Source organism: Bubalus bubalis, chromosome 5 (genome assembly GCF_019923935.1).
Source record: "Bubalus bubalis isolate 160015118507 breed Murrah chromosome 5, NDDB_SH_1, whole genome shotgun sequence".
NCBI classification, from domain to species: Eukaryota; Metazoa; Chordata; class Mammalia; order Artiodactyla; family Bovidae; genus Bubalus; species Bubalus bubalis.
Genome location: NC_059161.1, coordinates 68,831,977 through 68,851,472, shown reverse-complemented (window position 1 = coordinate 68,851,472; position 19,496 = coordinate 68,831,977). Strand labels below are relative to the sequence as shown.

The following is a 19,496-nucleotide window of genomic DNA, read 5'->3' as shown; positions in this document are numbered from 1 at the left end:
CTCATGGCGCCGGTCCCGCCCCCGGCGGGCGCCGATTGGCCGATGGCGGCCGCGGGCCGCGCTGTCACGGGCGCCGCAGAAGGGTCTGGAAACCCGGGTCCCGCTGACGTCCGCTGCCCGGGCGTCGTGCGCAGTCGGGCAGGACGCCCGCTGGTGTGGGGGTCAGAGAAAATTCCCTTTTGAACGGTCGCAGGCGACCTTTGCCCAGTCGTGGCGGCCGGCCGTGGGGTCGCAGGGCCGTGGCGGGCAGGGAGCCAGGTTGGCTGCAGGCACGGTGGGGGCGCTCGCTCCCCGCCTTTTCCCTGTCTCGTTCCCTCCCCCGCGCTCCAGGGCTCCTGACCCCAAAGGGAGCCGTGATTCCCAGCAGGTAAAGATTGTTTATTGGGAAGCCGAATGCAGTAACCTTATTTTGAATTAGGTTTAAAAGGGGATATGTTTTTGGAGCTCAAGTCCTCGCTCCGCGCCTCCTTTCTTGATCTGGGAACTGACCCTCACCTGTTCTTCTTTGAGACGCCTTTTAATTTGGGGAAGGAAACAGAATGGGAGGAACAGTGACAGTCCCGGGGGCAGTGGTGTGATCTGCTCTGCAGCGTGCCCGAGCATCTTGGAGCATTGTGGGGGAATGCACATTGGGCAGGGAAGGAAGAGGAGAAAGTGCTTTAACTGGGCGTGCGGTTTTGATTACCAGCAGGCTCGTGGCTGGGTCGGTCCGTGGGGTTGCAGACTATTTCTCAGGAGTCCTTGGCCGCCTCCCTTTCCAGAACAGAAAAAGAAATCACAGCTCTTCGTAACAAGGAAACACCACGAGCTCGCAGCTATCGTGCGCCAGAATCATTTTAGTGTAAAAGAGCAAGCATGCAGGATTTCCTCCTGAGTCACTCTTAGTTGGCTTAGAATTTGCGAGAACACTTTAATTGGCAAAAAAGAGAGATGGGGGTGGAGGGACGGAGGCGTTCACCTTTGTCTTTGAGGCGTTTGTCTTTGAAAAAGCTTAATGTCTTGATTCTTCAGAAATCATCTTGCTGTAGCAGGATTTAAGTGGTTTGATTGGTAAGGGTAAGTAGATAACTGCCACTCCAAAATGACTTGATTTCAGATTTCAGATACCATTATTAGAATTGTACAGTGGAATAGTAGGCAGATTAACAGCAAGGTTTTTGTTGTTCTGTCCCTAAGTCATTTCTGACTGCAGTCCCATGGGCGGCAACTTGCCAGGCTTCCCTGTTCTTTATATCCTGGTGTTTGCTCAAAGTCATGTCCATTGAGTCGGTGATGCCAGCTAATCATCTCTCTGTCACCCTCTTCTCCTCCTGCCCTCAATCTTTCCCAGCATCAGAGTCTTTCCCAGTCAGACTGCTCCTCGCATCAGCTGGCCAAAGTATTAGAGCTTCAGCTTCAGCATCAGTCCTTCCAATGAATATTGAGGGTTCATTTCCTTAAGGATTGACTGGTTTGATCGCTTTGTGGGAGACTCTCAAGAGTCTTCTGCAGTGTAACAATTTGAAAGCAGCAATTCTTTGGTGCTCAGCCATTATGGTCTAACTCTCACATTCATACATGACTATTGGAAAAATCATAGCTTTGACTATAGGGACCTTTGTCAGCAAAGCGATGTCTCTGCTTTTTTCATACAGGTAGCATGCATGCTCTTTACTTTGTATTAGAGCTGTTAAAAGAAAATTGGAACTAATTTACCATATTCTTATGATGAGCTGCCAGTAGTTGGAGCTCCAAGTTTGACTTGGGGAGTAAAACCTACAGTTATTACTAAAGAGAACAGTTGTGTACTCAGTAACGGACAGGAAAAATCATTTAGATTTCAGTAATAAATATTTGAAAGCAAGTTTGTGAAATGTAAGAATATAATTTTTCTCAAGCATATGCTCTTGATCTCTAAAAGAACTTTACATGATATTTCCTACAACTATTTTCACCTTCTGATGATTAAGTACTTATTTGTTAAATATGTGTAATATTTATTTATTTATTTATACTAGCTTTTCTTGCTAGTATAAACCTCAATATATTTTTCACTTAGAATTTTAGATGGTAGAACTCACTCATAGTGGAAAAAACAGGAGTTCTGACTAAGAGGCAGCAAGAAGAGTCAGTCTTGTGTCAGGATACCTAGTTAGAGTCTTGGCTTCACCAGTAAATACTAAGTAACTATTGGGACAGTCCCATCCCACCTCCTAAGCACCAGTGTCTCATCTCTAGTAAGAGTAATGTGTCTTTTTCATCAACCTCATTGGATATTATGTGAATCTTCATGAAAGGCCTTTATAAATTTTAAAGTACTATACAAAAGTTTGTCTTTCTTAATTTGCATATGTGGGGCAAAGGAAATATCTGAAGCATAGTTATTCCAGGTAGAAAAATCATTGAAAGATTAATTCAGAGTTAAGTTATCGATGTTACTGTTAAAATTCAAGATAATGTCACAGCTTTGTAGAATATTGGACTCATGATACATAATGTTCTCTGGGTAAAAAACCGAATAAAAAAATAAGTAAACTGGTATTTGAACTTTTCAGAAATCCTTGTCAGAAAAGTTCACGGCCATAAATGTATATGTATACATGTAAGTAACTGCTTGAAATATAGACCATTCTAGATGTTTCTTGTAAGTGTTTAATGTAGCTATTTGCTTTTTTTGCAAACCATTTCCGATTGACAGCTGGTATTAAGGTAGGCAGACCAGTACATTTAAAATGAAAGCTACAGTCTTTAATGACTTCCCTTTGTTTTTTTGGTTGCAGCTGGCTTTTAGGTAAATGGAATTGCTTAATATTAAGATGACACATATTTTCCATTCTGTGGTGGAAGAAGAAACCCTGCAATAGGATGTAAATACTGCACAGCAAAACTATAGCTTGAGATTGCCCTGCTGAGCTGGACATACCTTTTCCTGTCAGCCCTACCATGCCCTCTACTGGAGAGGCTGTCTGCTGAGCACATTGGTGGTGGAAGCTTGCAGGGTGGTTCTGGAACTTTTGTAGCCAAAAAAATTTAAGTTACTGAGGAGGGCAAACAAAAAAGACTAGTTTCTAGTAACACGAAAGGGAGAATAATGAAAAGCAAAAGTGTCCTCTGCCACATACACTCTTCTCCTCCGACTGTATGACATTATTAATAAAAACTATTATTAGTATCTAAAAATATTTATACATGATAACTTTCATACTTAAGCTTTAGAAATTTAGGAAGCAAGATATATACGTTAAAAGACACCAGAGAATCATTTTGTGTATTCCTGTGCTTTACTTTTTTGGTCAGTAAGATATCTCAGTTTCTAAATTTATAAAAGTTGCAAACCTGTTGCATATGTCATGAATTTTTAAATTGGTGAGAAATTTAAAAAAAGGAAAAAATTAGGAAATTAAGCACCATGTGGCAAAGGGTGTGATGAGTAATTGGAAACTTTTAATATCATAATTGTTGAGGTATTTGAGGAAGTGTGACACCTGTCTTGACATTTTTGTCTATCTTTGTCCTCCCCCACCTTTTGGGTACTATTTAACCTTAATTGGTGAAATATTCTTTAAACAGACTGAACATATGACCCCACAATGAATGAACTTATGACCCAACAGGATTCTGTACTCTACTCTTCATTCCTAATATCTGACATTTAAAAAACTCATAATTGCTCTATTTTTTAGAATGTAATTTGCATACCCAGGAGCTAAAAAGAGAGAAAGTCATTGTTTTTGTCTGGGATGAATCAAGAGTTTCAACCAAATACTTGACATGTGTTATAGAGGAGTTAATGATTTTACTTCAGTTCAGTTCAGTTCAGTCGCTCAGTTGTGTCCCTGTCCATCACCAACTCCCGGAGTTCACTCAAACTCACGTCCATCGAGTCAGTGATGCCATCCAGCCATCTCATCCTCTTGCACTGATAATTCCAGCAAGAGCATTTCCATAGCTCTGCCTTGAATTCACACATAGTATGAGGTCTGTCATACTCCAAATGTAGGCACGGCCTACTTAAATTTAATAATTCTCCCTTACCAAGTAAAGCATTGGATTCTCTTTGGAAACCAACAACAGGAGCATCACATTTTTTTCTTCCCAAATAAAAAATCCTAAATGTATCAATGTATTGAAATACCTCTGGTAGGTTCCTGTAGTTAAAGGACACTGAGGGTGAAGTCTAGGTTTGGGGATTATTTCCAGTATCTGCCTGTTGCTGCTCTGTTCCAGTGACCCAGGACTGCACAGAATCTCAGGGGAGAGTAGTCAATTAGAAATAAGTCACATAGATGGCATTTTGTCCCTCAGGTTAGGAGTTTCTTTGTTGACACTTGTTCTCCTGGGATTTTAATTTCTGTGCACAGAATTCTGTCAAATCATTAAAATGCCAAGTGTCTATTGATTACTGTTTTGAAATCCTGAGATAGTGGCATCATAATCTACAAGATTTCAAAGTTCTATATGCTATCAGTCACAGAGAATCTTTTTTTTTTTTAAGTTTGAAGAAAGACTGCTTTTCATCTAATAAATGAGGAATCCATTTGCATTGGTATTTCCAGTTGACTGATTGTTCCTATAAAGAGAGTAGTACTCCATTTCAGACACTGATTTTTAAAGATATTTGATTCATGGACTACTTCACAAAACCCTAAAACTTTGTGAATTTTCTCTCCCAAACATGTTTTTTTTTTTTTAAACAAAAAATTCCAAAATCTTAACCAAATTAATTGGTAAAATAATAACACTTTCAAGGAGATACCCGTGGGCCTGATCCAACTGCCATGTTATAAATATTTGAGTCCTGAATGCTGAGCTAGCATCCTTAGCTTGAAAAGACAAAATAATTTTGTCTTTATTTTCATAAATTATCCTTAGGAGAGCAGGACAGATGGAGGGTTTGTCCTTAACTGGGATACTTGCTTTTAGTTCCTAGTTCCTGGCATTATGTTAGCTGGGACCCCAGAGAAATTGCTTAGCCTTCTTGTGCCTAGGCTTCAAATCTTCAAGGTGGAAGTAATTATATAAGCTTTCCTTTGTGAGGAACTGGAAAAAAAAAAAAAACACCACCACCATTTTGGGGAATGCCCTGAGTGTCTGGTTGATGATAATGCACAGGCCTGGTGTTCAGCAAAACTTTACCGCAGGACTGCTTTCTTCCATGTGACTTTTTTGCTTTTTGTTGTTGCTTTCCTAGTGCCCATTATTTACTGCTGCTGCCCCTAAGGTGGTGGGTCTTCCAACCAGGGGTGTGTGTGTGTGTGTGTGTGTGTGTGTGTGTGTGTGTGAGTTGCTCAGTCATGTCCAACTCTTTGCGACACCATGAACTGTAGTCAGGCTTCTCTGTCCATGGAATTCTCCAGGCAAGAATACTGGAGTGGATTGCCATTCCCCTCTCCAGACATCTTCCCAACCGAGGGATCGAACCCTGGTCTCCATCCAGGTAAAAAGGTTGAATCAGAAGGCCCTGAGTGTGTCTGCCAGTCCAAGGAACACCAGGACAAGCTCTGTCTTGCTTCTGCGGAGGATGCACCATATTAAGGATGAGGGTGGCCAGTGGAGGGTTCTTCTGTCCGTGGTGCTGACCTGGGGAGGCTGCATCTGCTCTCCGCCAGGTGCTGGCCCCTGGCCTCTGGGCCGTCACTACCAGATACTGCTGCTTTCTGGGGGAGGGGGGTCTGTTCATCCACTGGGTGCCCTGGTAGCCCCTTTTACTTTTCCAGATGCCCCATAGGGAATATCAGGGACGTAAGGTTACTTTTAGAAATGTTTTAAGTTTTTCCTGAAAAATGGTTTGAAAATGTCTAGGTCTTCCACATGCTAACATTTCTATATATTGATATTTTGAAAGAATTCTCCACTATCTTCACAGGGTGAAATCTCCCTGCATTAGATGTTTGGTGAAAATTCATTTCTTTTTCTCAGTGCAGTATAGGAAGTATGTTAAGTTGTCTCTAGTGGTTCTGCCTGTTCCTTTCTAAGTACATTCCTTACACCCCATACCACCCCCCACCCCACCCTCTACACCCCCCCCAGGCCCCCGCCACACACCTGCCCTGTTTTTCTGATCATTGTGAGGCTTTCTTCTTTGGAGACTTAATAGACTTGCAGTGCTTCAGTTATTCTCTTTCTTTCAGTTAATGCAGTGTGCATTTGGTTTCATAATCTTTAATAAGAGTTTTAAAATGAATTTTAAAATAAACCCAGCATAGGTGAACATAGTCCCCTGGCTTCACCAAGCCTAAATCAGTTGTATTTAACCAAGCAGAGTGAGTCAGTTTCATCAAAACAGCTTTGAGTTCATCTTATTAGAAGTTTTATTTTCCTATGTGTGTCTGTACCTGGTTTCAAGGCTCCACATCCATGTTGCCTTCTTCATGAGCTGCAGACTGACCTCTCATCTTGAGTAATAATCTGATTTCATAATCATTTAGAACTTGTTCCAGATGCAGTAGAGTTTTCTTTTTTTTAAAACTTTTTTTGCTGATAAATAAATTGGCTCACTTTTCCTCTCTGTTCTTTAGCTTCTTGTGAAATCAGTTTATACTTACCCAAAGATGGGACTTTTCGTCTGAAGCATCTTTCTAGTGCTGTCTGAAGTTGTTCTTTGCTTTTCTGGTGTACTTTAATGGCTGTTTGCTTGTAGTTACTTGAATTGGATGGGTTTCAGTGAATCTTTCAAAGACTTAATATTTCTTGTAATGTCATCTTGTTCCAAACATTTAGATTTCTCTTTGCTAAGTCCTTTTGTAAAGGCCTATATTTTAATTCTAAGCAAGGAGTTGAAGATTTCCAGCTCTTTATTCTCCAGTATTCTCCAGGCAAGAATACTGAGTGGGTTGCCATTCCCTTCTCTAGGGTATCTTCCTGACCCTGGGATTGAATCTGGGTCTCCCACATTGCAGGCAAATTCTTTACCATCTGAGCCCCCAAGGAAGTGGGTCTTTATTTATGGCTTCCAGTTTTTCTGTTGCTAGTAGTTTCCTCTTGAGTCTGGCCTCTATTAAAGTTGATTAAGATCCTGTAAAAATTAGGTTAAACTTGCCAAATTTTTTATGTCTTTCCTCCAGAAAGGCAGAAACTTCAATAGCTAGCTCTCTGTCTTGTGTGAAGAAGGCTTTTAATTATTAGAAATCTGACTATGACTGTAAATAACACCATCTCCCACAGTAATCCATGGGCTCTGGCTCTGTTTTAATGTTCTTTAGGAGAGTGACTACTGGCTGGTACAGCATGTCCAGAACCAGGGCCACACAGAGCAGCATGGTCGTGAGCAGACCCCCAAGGACCGCCTCAGCTGTTCTGAACCAATGCAGGTTGCCAGGACGCGGATGGCTTCATAGACCAAACAACACTAGTGAGCATCTTCATGAGCCAGCCCATGCCTGGTAAGTAGGGTAGACCTCAGTGCAGGTGGAGGAGGGGCACAAATATAATAAATTATAGGCTAATGCTCCTTTTCCTCTTGATTGGTTTTTTATTCTTTGTTCCTGGAGGTCTTATTTTACCCATACATGTCACAGAAACCTTCCTGTTCTCAGAGCCTCTCTGTGTCTGGATGGCCTCGAATGTATGTGGGAGAGGATGGGGGACAGATTATGGAGGATCCTGCAAAGGCTTAAGCTTTACCGATTTCACCTTTGAAAAATAAGAAATAAGTCATTGGAATTTTAAAAAGTGTTCAGCCCTCAAAAATGTGCAATCCAAGTATGAGCAAAGAAAACATTTTTTAAAACTCTTCTTGCGTGTGGCAAAATGTGTATGATACAGAAGCCCTTCAGGGTGCTTCTGTTCAGAATCATCGTCTCTGGAGCTGTTGGATGTTGGCTGCAGCTTTTCCTCACAGGGGCTGGCCCTTAGGCAGTGGGGCATCCAAGTTTGTCTGGCTCACTTAACAGCTCAGTCTTCTTGACAGTGAGTCTGCAAGATGGTGGGGAGTTCACTGGCTCTGGCTGGGGATCTCAGCTGACTGGGCTGATTCATTCATGTGTCTTGGAGTAGACTGGAGATGCGTCAGTCTGGACTCGGTGAAGCTGGGTGGCTCTGCAGGTCTTGGCTGTGTTTCTCATGAGTCTTGAGCTCAGGTAGGAGGGCAACAGATAGTGGTTTATGCAGTTCAGTGCTTGGCTCTGCCCATCAAATCTCTCATCTTTGTCTTGTAATCTGCGGTAAAGCCTGGTCTTTCCTTCCCATGGTAATGGCAGAGCACGAGACAGCCATTGGAGAGCAGTTATCCAATTTGCATTTTAAAAAACTCACCCTGATTATGAGATGTCCACATCTCATTTTTCTCTTGAAGTCATGATCCCGAGGGAGACTGTAGGTCTTCTGGAGTTGGGATGTGGAGTTGGAGTCTGCTTCTTCTCTTGGCATGGATTGGTTCACAGGTCACTGTGAAGTTGGGACACATGAGCTGGCAGAGATGAATGCTTTCTGCAGTGGACAGCAGTACAGAGATGGCTAAACGGGCATTCCTAAAGCTCTGCACTCTGCCGACCAGATGAAGAGAGACCCCTCACAGCACACACTGAGGGAAACAACAATGGCTTGGGAGTCCAGGACGCTGCTTCAGCAGGACCCTGTGCTGAGTAACTGCAGGATTCCTGGACAGTGTCTCCATATTTGCAGGTCCCCATCGCCTCTCTGAAGAACAGGAAATGTGTGAATAAAATCCATATTCTGAATCTGGTGGGGCTCACACTCATGTGAAAAGTTCATCTTTGGCAGGACTCAGACAGTTTTTTCCCAGTAGCGCTCACTTTTTAACATCTGTTGTAGAGTCTTTTGAAAGAATAAATCAGCGTGAACAACATGAATGTCGGGGTGCAAGGACCAATGCTCTGAGTCATTCCTCAGCTGTCTCTCCGAAAGGTGATAAACTTCTAATTCCTGTTCTGAAGCAGCTGTCTGCAAGTTGGAGTTGGAGAATTTCAGTCAACTTGACATTTTGTTCCTTATCTTCTTTCTACCTCTGTGAGATCCTGGCTGTCTGCCCCTTGGGGAACATGATGATCCCTTGGACTGGTGGATGACTGGAGCAAACCTGAGGGGCTTCTCGAAGAAGCCGTCTCTGCTTTCTGAAGCTAATGCCATGGAGGAGTATCTCCCTTCCTTTTAAATATTAAATATTTAAGTTTTGCCATATATAAATAGACTTTATTAACAGACTGCCTTTTGATATTGAAGATTAAAGTGCTTATGAAGTTTGTGGAAGTGTGTGAGTTCATTGGGACGGTGGAGAAGAGGGTAGGTGGCGGTGGCTATCAGGTGTTAGAAAGCTTAGCAAACATACAAGTTTAAGGTGGTCAGGAGAACTTTCTTCATGGGTCTCCCAGATCTAAGCCAGGGAACTTTTATCAGTTCAGTTCAGTCACTCAGTTGTGTCCGCCTCTTTGCGACCCCATGTACTACAGCACACCAGGAATCCCTGTCCATCATCAACTCCCGGAACTTACTCAAATTCATGTCCATTGAATGGTGATGCCATCCAACCACCTCATCCTCTGTCGTCCCCTTCTCCTCCTGCCTTCAATCTTTCCCAGCATCAGGGTCTTTTCCAATGAGTCAGTTCTTCACATCAGGTGGACAAAGTATTGGAGTTTCAACTTCAGCATCAGTCTTTCCAGTGAATATTCAGGACTGATTTCCTTTAGCATTGACTGGTTTGATCTCCTTGCAGTCCAAGGGATTCTCAAGAATCTTCTCCAACACCACAGTTCAAAAGCATCAATTCTTCAGCGCTCAGCTTTCTTTATAGTCCAACTCTCACATCCATACATGACTACTGGAAAAACCATAGCTTTGACCAGACGGACCTTTGTTGGTAAAGTAATGTCTCTGCTTTTTTAGGGATATCAAGTGGGCCTCTGTTTGGGAAGAGCTTCTTTCAGCCTCCTTTACAGTGTCTGCTCGTTTTTTCCTTGGATGCTGACGTCCCTTAAATGTCTTCTGGTTTTGCTCTGCACGTTCACACTGTGCATTCACTTCCATATACTCAGCTGTGGTCTGTGTGCTGATGGATCTCCATGCTCATCTCTCTTCTCGTCTCAGACTCTTACAGCTAATTGTCCATTAGGTTGATTCACTTAGATGACTCATAGTTCCAGTGAGCTTGTTAAAAACAGTGTTTCCCATCTATGCACTTAAACCTGTTTCTTTGCCTTAGTTCTCTATCTCAGTGAATGGTTTCATCCTCCACTTTGTTGCCTAAGACAAAGCACGAGGGTGGATGGAGTGGCCACCTTTGAGTTCCACCCTCTCTCCATCCCATATCAAGTTTATCCTGCCTATTAATTTTATTTCTTAAATATATCTTAAGACTTCACTCCCATTTCCATTTTCCTAATTCTCTCTTCCTCTCTCTTATGGATCCAAGACTTCTTATTGATGTTCTAACTGATCCTCTCTGTTGAATGGTCTGTTTTCAGCCAGCATAACTTTACTAAAACCCTTGTCTAGTCATTATTGCTTTTGTGATTAGAACTGCTAGTGACTTTTCATTGCCCTTAAGATAAGTTCTGAATTCCTTAAATTGTCATATAAGATCTTTTTTATCTAGCCCATGAAATCCTTTCATTTATTCTCTTATCTTTTATTACTGCTGCCTTGCTCTCAGTGCCCTTATCTACTGAATATTTTGCAGTTCCTTCCATGTGCCATGCTTTCTCTTTCCTTTAGCCGTTTGCTCACACTGTTCCCTCTACTAGGACCTTTTCCCGTTCTCTCCACTCTTTATCTGACTGTGTTCTCTGTCATTCACACTTTTCCAGGCATCACTGGAATGAACTTTCTCTCCTGCACACCACCTGCACACTTTTTCCCCCTCTGCTGACAAATCTGGATGAGGTGCTTCTCCTAGATGTGCCCACAGCACCTATTAACGTGCTTAACACAATGATTTGGTTTCTTTTTTTTTTTAGAAATTTTATTTACAGGTATAATAATTCGTGCACTGATAGAAAAGAAACAGCAATATGACTACTTCATGGTAGCCTAGACTATATTAATGAATAAATCATTAAAAATCTTTATGCCACACTGTTATAGTCATATTCATGTGTGTTAGTCATTCAGTTGTGTCCGACTCTTTGTGATCTCATGGACTGTAGCCTGCAAGGCTCTGCTGTCCATGGAATTCTCCAGGCAAGAATACTTGAGTGGGTTGCCATTCCCTTCTCAGGGGTGTCTTCCCTACTCAGGGATTGAACCCAGGTCTCCTTCATTGCAGGCAGATTCTGTATCTTCTGAGCTCCCCGGAAAGCTATAATTAATTATAATCTTTTTTTTTATACTTTTAATTTTGTATTGGGATGTAGCCAATTGACAGTATTGTGATAGTTTCAGGTAAACAGCAAAGGGACTCAGCCATTCATGTACATGTATCCATTCTCCCCCAAACTCCCCTCCCATCCAGGCTCAACGTTGAGCAGAGTTCCCTGTGCTATAGAGAAGGTCCTTGTTGGTTATCTGTTTTTACCACAACATATTGTAATTGCCTGGTTTCTTGTCCCTATTCCTCACTAGACAATTTCTCCTCCTCCCCTCGCCTCTTTCTTCCTTCTCTTCCTCCTCCTCCTCCTTTAAAAACTATTGTATCCTGGAACATAGAGAATCCTCAATAAATATTTGCTAAGGGTATGGATGGGTGGAAGTATGAATGAATGGGTGAATGCATGGTTACTTTTCCAGGGTATCTGGCATCTGTTACCTGTGTGACTTGTGCCAGAGGTTCATATGTTCTCCATATCTGTAATTAAATTCCTCTTGTAACCTTACAAACTTTCCATTTTAACACTGAGCTTTGCAGTGTTTTTAAGTAAGCTTACTATTCTTTCTGTTAGTATTTTTTTGTTTGCAATTTATTGAATAATCTATTCATTACTTTTCTTAAAAATCTGACTTTTACCTATTTTAAATAGATAAAATCAACTTTATTTATAAAACTATTTAGCAGAGATACAAATTAGAAGTAAAATTGACTAGGTAGTGATATACAGTCTATCCATTTAAAACATTATGAACATGTGAAAAATCTGACATTTCTTCTAATAAAAATGTTTTAAAAGAATTGCAGGATTAAGAAGGTCATATGGTATTATCATTTGTTCTTATTTCAGTATTACAATATATATTTGAACAAAGTCATATGTATGTACATGTGTGTGTATATATATTTGTCTTAATTAGACAATTTATTAATTGATATAAAGGTATACTTGTTTCTTGTTTTTAGGAATTTCTGTTTTGGATCATTATGTAATAGGTCGCAGCTTTTTGCTTCTCTCAGGCAAATGGACTGAGGCCTACTGCACTGTAGACGTTAGAGGACAAAACACTTCCTAAGGGTTTCAAAACTTTCATAATGATAGAAAATAATTTCCTTTGTACTTGTACTGCTTTTAAGCTAATTTCTGTTCACATATAAGCACTATTGCATTATTTGGATTATAATGTTCAACTTTATGATAAATTATAATATATAATAATAATATGTACAATTATCAGTTTATATAATTTTCTTAGGTTCAAGAAGAGGAGAACAAGTAGGAAAGCCTTATGAAGAGTGTGATCCATCGGGTAGCACTTGAAAGAGTTTAAAAAAATTCTGGATTTTTGCTTTAAGGTCTTATCTTGAGCCTCTGCAGTTACTTCCTCCTCTTCCCCAAAATCTGCTGAAATGTGAGAAAAGTTAAAAAGAGAAGAAAAGAAAACAGGAAGCTTTGTAGTACTGCTGGAAAAGAGGAAAATATGCCATTGACATATGAGAAATATGGAACTTGGGAATTTGTGAAACAGAAAGGACCAAAGGAAGGAAAGTAGGAAGAAAAAACCTATCAGACTTGAACGGCAGTAACGTTGGTATCTCTTGAGAAGTAAGTGGATGGCATCCTCAGTATAACCTGAGAAGGTTTCCTTTTTCAAGCGATAGAGGTGTGCTATAAGGGTCATGTGTGAGGGTAAAATTACATTGCTTTAGAGGCTGTACCAGAAGCCCACATATTAATGTTTCCTGAGTTTTGCTTTATATGGAGAGTGTACTAAATGAAGAACTTGTAGGCCAAGGAGGAAATAAAGGTAAAATTCAAAGGCTATTTAGAAATCATTAAGATGGAGTGATCATGTATAAAAATATGTGGGATGTGGTCAAAGTCATACACAGAAAAGGACTTGTCTTAATTTCTTCTTTCTTTTTTAAATTGAAGTATAGTTGATTTGCAACATTAATTTCAGGTGTAGAACAGAGTGATTCCGTATTTTTGTAGATTATACTCACATGAAGTTATGACATGTTGGCTGTATTCCTTGTGCTGTAAGTTACATCTTTGTATCTCCCTTTCTCCCCAGTAGTCTGTCCCTCTTAATCCCCTTCATGAGTCCTGCCCCACTCCCTCTCCTCATTGGTAACCAGTTTGTTCTCTGTGTCTGTGAGTCTGTTTCTGTCTTGTCATGTTCATTCATTTGTTCTGTTTTTTACATTCCACATGTAATAAAAACTGAAAATAACTGACCCATCGTGTTTGTCCCTCAGCGGTTGTGTGGAGGGCAGCGTTGAGAGGGCGCCTGAAGGTGAGTCTGTGCTGCAGCGGGAGCACTGCTGTGAGTGAGTCGTGACCAGGCTTCAGTGGATTTTTCAGGTGAACTGAATAAAACCACTAAGGGTCTGGTAATTCCTATATTGCTCCAAAGCACAAGGTGGCAGGAAGTTTGCCCAAGAATTTTTTTGAGGCAAGCCTAATTCTGATCCCCAAATCTGCTGAAGAAAGCACTCAAAATACAACTAAAGAAAAACAATTGTAAAGATATAGATACCTTAAATGAAATATTTTAAGTACTTTCCACTGTAAACAGTTTCAAGTAAGCAAAAACACTGTGCACAGTGCAATATAGAATTCATAGCACTTACAAGTGATAAAAGATGCTCATTTTAATGTGTGCTAAGCAGATATTTGGGGCTTCCCAGGTGGAGCTAGTGCTAAAGAACCTGCCTGCCAATGCAGGAGACATATGTGGGTTCCATCCCTGGGTCAGGATGATGCCCTGGAGGAGGGCATGGCAACCCACTCCAGTATTCTTGCCTGGAAAATCCCACGGACAGAGAAGCCTGGTGAGCTACTGTCCATAGGGTCACAAAGAGCTGGGCATGACTGAAGTGACTTAACACGCACAATCAGATATTTATTAAAGAATTTATATTACAATTTACACATGAAAGTGAAGCCGCTCAGTCGTGTCCGACTCTTTGTGACCCTATGGACTATAAAGTTTACCAGGCTCCTCTGTCCTTGGGGTTTGCCAGGCAAGAGTACTGGAGTGGGTTGCCATTTCCTTCTCCAGGGGATCTTCCCAACCCAGGGATTGAACCCTGCCTCCCACATTGCAAGGCAGATGCTTTTACCGTCTGAGCCACCAGGGAATTTACACATGAGGTGGCAAATAATATCGCCTGGCTTTGCGGCTTGGTGGAATTCACAGTGCGGGCAGTGTTTTGCCCTGTTTCTACAGCGCGTGTGAGGAATCACTAGCATCCACACTGAGAGCCTGAGAACTAGGCGAGAACTCCAGCAGAACGTCCAGCATCTGGTTTTGAACATCAGGCGTATGTTAGGTGTTGGTTGAGTTGGGCATCTGTATGTCTGTTTTATATCCCGTTGAGATAACTATAATTAGTCACTTTTGTTGCCACCCAGTACAGACTTTTCCATCAAGCAAGTGCTACAGTGGAAACAGTGGCTGACTTTATTTTTTTGGGCTCCAAAATCACTGCAGATGGTGATTGCAGCCATGAAATTAAAAGACACTTACTCCTTGGAAGGAAAGTTGTGACCAACCTAGACAGCATATTAAAAAACAGAGACATTACTTTGCCAACAAAGGTCCATCTAGTCAAGGCTATGGTTTTTCCAGCAGTCATGTATGGATGTGAGAGTTGGTCTATAAAGAGAGCTAAATGCAAAAGAATTGATGCTTTTCAACTGTGGTGTTGGAGAAGACTCTTGAGAGTCCCTTGGACTGCAAGGAAATCCAACCAGTCCATCCTAAAGGAGATCAGTCCTGGGTGTTCATTGGAAGGACTGATATTAAAGCTGAAACTCCACACATGTGTACCTGTGGCGGATTCATTTTGATATTTGGCAAAACTAATACAATTATGTAAAGTTTAAAAATAAAATAAAATTAAAAAAAAATAAAGCTGAAACTCCAATACTTTGTCCACCTGATGTGAAGAGCTGACTCATTTGAAAAGACCCTGATGCTGGGAAAGATTGAGGGTGGGACGAGAAGGGGACGACAGAGGATGAGATGGTTGGATGGCATCACCAACTCAATGGACATGGGTTTGGGTAGACTCTGGCAGTTGGTGATAGACAGGCAGGCCTGGTGTGCTGTGGTTCATGGGGTCACAAAGAGTCGGATACAACTGAATGACTGAACTGAACTGAACAAATTCCTTGTTAACTGAATGTAATCAAAGAAGCTGTGGTACTCCTCCTGTAAGTTCACAGGTCTTGAGACAAGGGTTTGGTTTCATTAAAGATAGGCTGCTAGTGGTTAACTGCTTTTGCCACGTTACTTCCCTCATGACTCAGCGGGGACACCCCATCTGGGGAGCCTTCTCCACTGCCTGCATCCTGAGTGAGCTCACTTCTGTGCTACCACAGCCCTGTGCTTCCCTCTTCAGGGGCCGTCAGCTTCTTCCTGTTTTCTCTGTAAGACAGTGGGTGTTTGAAGTCAGAGGCTCTGTCCTCTGCGTCCCTGTTCCTGTGGAGACTGGCCCCAGTCTGGCACACAGTAAGGGCTGGCCACATTTGTTACACGAATGAAGAATTTAACTTCTCTGAGCTTAAGTCTTCTCCATTTGAAAAATGAGAACATTAATGATAATGATAATGGAGTTTTTAACAATCTTCCTTGGAAAAAAGCCTGGCCCTTTAGTAATAATGACAATAGGTTTTGTTTATTGAACACCTATTACATGTGCCAACCACTGACCAGACACTTTACATACATTTTCATCATCTCTTACCATTACACCTCTGTGAGGTAGGTGCTGTTATCTCCATCTTACAGATGCTTGGAGAGATGAAGAAGCAAGCGATTTCTGGCAGAGCCAGGATTTGAATTCTAAGTCTGTAACCATTTCACTGTAGAACTGATGTTTCTGTGGGAAGCTCAGTTTGGGTTGTCATCAGTTAGGTTTCCTCATGGATACCCTGGCTGTGTAATTATGGTCTGTAAAAAGCTGATCGTGATGGTTGAGCTAGTGAAATCCACCCTTGAATACATTACTGGGCACATGGTAATTGCATGGTCAGTGTAATTGCTGAATGAAATAATGATTTAATTAATATAAAACCCATGAATGATGTTAGTAATTTATGTAATAAACCAAGAGCTTGCTTATACATGTGTGATTCAAGAGTGTTTAAACACCCATAGCATTAGTTCAGATGATGTGCAGATATTCCTAGGAGGGTAAAATGAAATTTGATTTTCATTTAGCAAGTGAAATAAAAGGATTAACTAGTCATTAAGTCTCATTAAAAATGAAAATCCCTAGATTCCATTCCTAGAGTTTGTTATTTTTATATTCTCCTCTTGTGGATGTGAAATAAAATACTTTCTAAATTGGGGAGTGCTGGACACACTATATTACTGAGAAACTGTATTATTTTTCCCTTGAAGTTTGGAGAAAGTGTCCTTTGGAGTCTGTTGAAACTGAAGGAAGAGAACGATTAAGAGACTGAGTTAAATCAGAAAAGAAAAGGACTCTTTTATTCAGTGGAAGGAATGCTTCTTTTGTCCGTACCTCCCCAGAAGCAAGTCTGGTTGACCAAAATTTAACAAAGAGATCCCATTGGCATGTTTGATTATTTCACGGTTGAGGCATCCTTGTTGCCCTGGGTGATAGCAGTCTATTGTCAGGATGGACACACAGTCTGAATGGAGAGCCAGGAAACTCTGAGCAAGTGCTCAGAATTAGGGGCAGCTCTGGGAGCCGAGGGAGATTCCACCTGTCCGTCATGCCTGTGACTCAGCACCTTCTCTCTGCTTCCTATTCCATGGCTGGTTACTTCTTTTGTCTCTTCTTTTTCTGCCTAATGGCTTCTGCTTACTGCCTTCTGTCTTTAAAAATACCAGGAAGCAGCATTTATTGAGGAATTTCAATAAATAATTTCATTTTTATTCTCAGAACAAAACAGGAATAGGGTGTCCTCTTTATCTGATTATTCATTATTATTAGTCTCCACACTGAGTGCACAAGGATGCAGAAGCCATCAAAACAGGAAAACATCCACTAATGAAAGCCAGTTTTATACTGAGAACCCTCTCCCCGTTTAACAGAAGTTCTGGTAATTAACAGCTAATAACATAATGCAAACGTAATGAAAAACCTAATAGCAAAATTTGCAAAAAGATGCAGAATGTCATGAAGCTAGTGCTCAGATGTGTCCAGTTTTTATGACCCCATGGACTGTAGCCCACCAGGCTCCTCTGTCCATGGGATTCTCCTGGCAAGAATACTGGAGGGTATTGCCATTTCCTCCTCCAGGGGATCATCCTGACCCATGTCTCTTGCATCTCCTGCATTGGCAGGCAGGTTCTTTACCACTAGTGCCACCTGGGAAGCCCAGAATGTCATGAAGTTGATGTCAATAGGAAAGATTGACTGCTAAACGATGATCTAAGAGTGTGGCCAGTTAATAATTTGAGAAGTGGAAATCAGTAAGATCTGTGTTAATTCTGCTACTTGAGAAAGCAGTTGGCTCTTCTGAAATACGTTTTAGAACTCTCTGATATGTGCACTATCACATATTTGAGTATTGGCATTTACATAGGCCAGATTTTTTATCCTTTTGGGGCCTGTCAGGCTTTCATGGAATAAGAATTAGGCTTCTGAAACATCATGCCAGTGACTGTTGACAGATATATACGCATGGGGTTAGGGAAAAATGAATACTTGGAGTCATTAAAAACTAATTTACCTAAGATCTATAAAGCTGTGACAAGTTATTCGTTGGCCCTAATAGTCTTTAGCTTTGACTGTAAAGTCCTGCTAATAATACCACCTCACTTTTATATAGGATATTACAATTTGAGATTGTTCTCCTGTGTCTTATCTCATTTCATGGTTATAAAGCTGTATGAAGTATTACTAGAAAAGGGGAATAGCACTACTCTATGTTTTAAAAATGAGGATACTGAGGTTAGTCTGATGTCAAGTAGTTAGTAGATGATATTCTAGTACTAGAATGATTTTCCTGAATCCTGATTCAGTGCTTTTCCTACTCCCCCAAATAAAAAGAAAGAATAAGGAAGGAACAATGTCATCTCTATTTTATAAAGGAAGAACTTACAGGAAAACCAAACCTTATAGATGCACACTGAGAAAATCAGTTGGCAAATTGAGTAATCATATGTCCATAATGTCCTGGAGAAGGGAAGAGCAACCCACTTTAGTATTCTTGCCTGGAGAATCCCATGAACAGAGGAGCCTGGTGGGTTTCAGTCCATGGGGTCGCAAAGAGTCGGACACAACTGAGGTGACTCAGCATGCACACATGCATGTGTCCTTAATCTGGCAATTACTCAGAGAATTCAAAAAATTGGAATAACCCAGACTAATTACCATTTCGTACCTGATTTCTTTCATCTTTTTCAGCAATATATTTTTAAAAAACTTTTTATTCTATATTGGACTCTAGCTGATTAACAATGTTTGGTAGTTCCAGTTGGACAGCAAAGGGACTCAGCCATCCATATACATGTATCCACTCTTCCCCATCCAGGCTGCCACATAACATTGAGCAGAGTTCCCTGTACTGTACATTGGTTATCCATTTTAAATATAGCCGTGTGAACATGTCGATCCCAAACTCCCTAACTATCCCTTCCTTCCATCTTTCCCCCCTGGCAACCATAAGTTCATCCTCTAAGTCTGCGAATCTGTTGTTTTCTAAATAAATTCATTGGTGGTGTTTCATTTTCGATTTTGCATATAAGAGATGTTATACAAAATTTCTCCTTCTCTGTCTCACTTCACTCAGTATGACAATCTCTAGGTCCATCCATGTTCCTGCAAGTGGCATCATTTCATTCTTTTTAATGACTAATTTTCCACTATATATATATATATATATATATATATATATATATATATCACATCTTCTTGATCCATTTCTCTGCTGATGGGTATTTCGATTGCTTCCATGTTCTGGGTATTGTAAACAGTGCTGCAGTGAACATTGGGGTGCATGTATCTTTTCAAATGATGGGTTTTCTCCAGATACACACCCAGGAATGAAATTGCAGGATCATATTGTAACTGTTTTTGTTTTTTAAGGAACCTCCATTCTGTTCTCCATAGTGGCTACACTAATTTACATCCCCATCAACAGTGTTGGAAGTCCTTTTCCTCCACACCTTGTTTAGCATTTATAGTTTGTAGACATTTTGATGATGGCCGTTGTGACTTATGTGAGGTAATACCTCATTATTATCTTGATTTGCATTTCTCAAATAAT

The 19,496-nt window shown here is 40.9% G+C and overlaps 1 long non-coding RNA gene across 1 annotated transcript; it reads left to right on the top strand.

Annotated features, from left to right (window-relative positions):
- Positions 1-99: 99 nt before the first annotated feature.
- Positions 100-13,480, top strand: LOC123333731. Its single transcript, XR_006551219.2, has 3 exons — positions 100-367; positions 7,182-7,361; positions 12,496-13,480. It is a non-coding gene; the product is annotated as an uncharacterized LOC123333731 (long non-coding RNA).
- Positions 13,481-19,496: the final 6,016 nt, after the last annotated feature.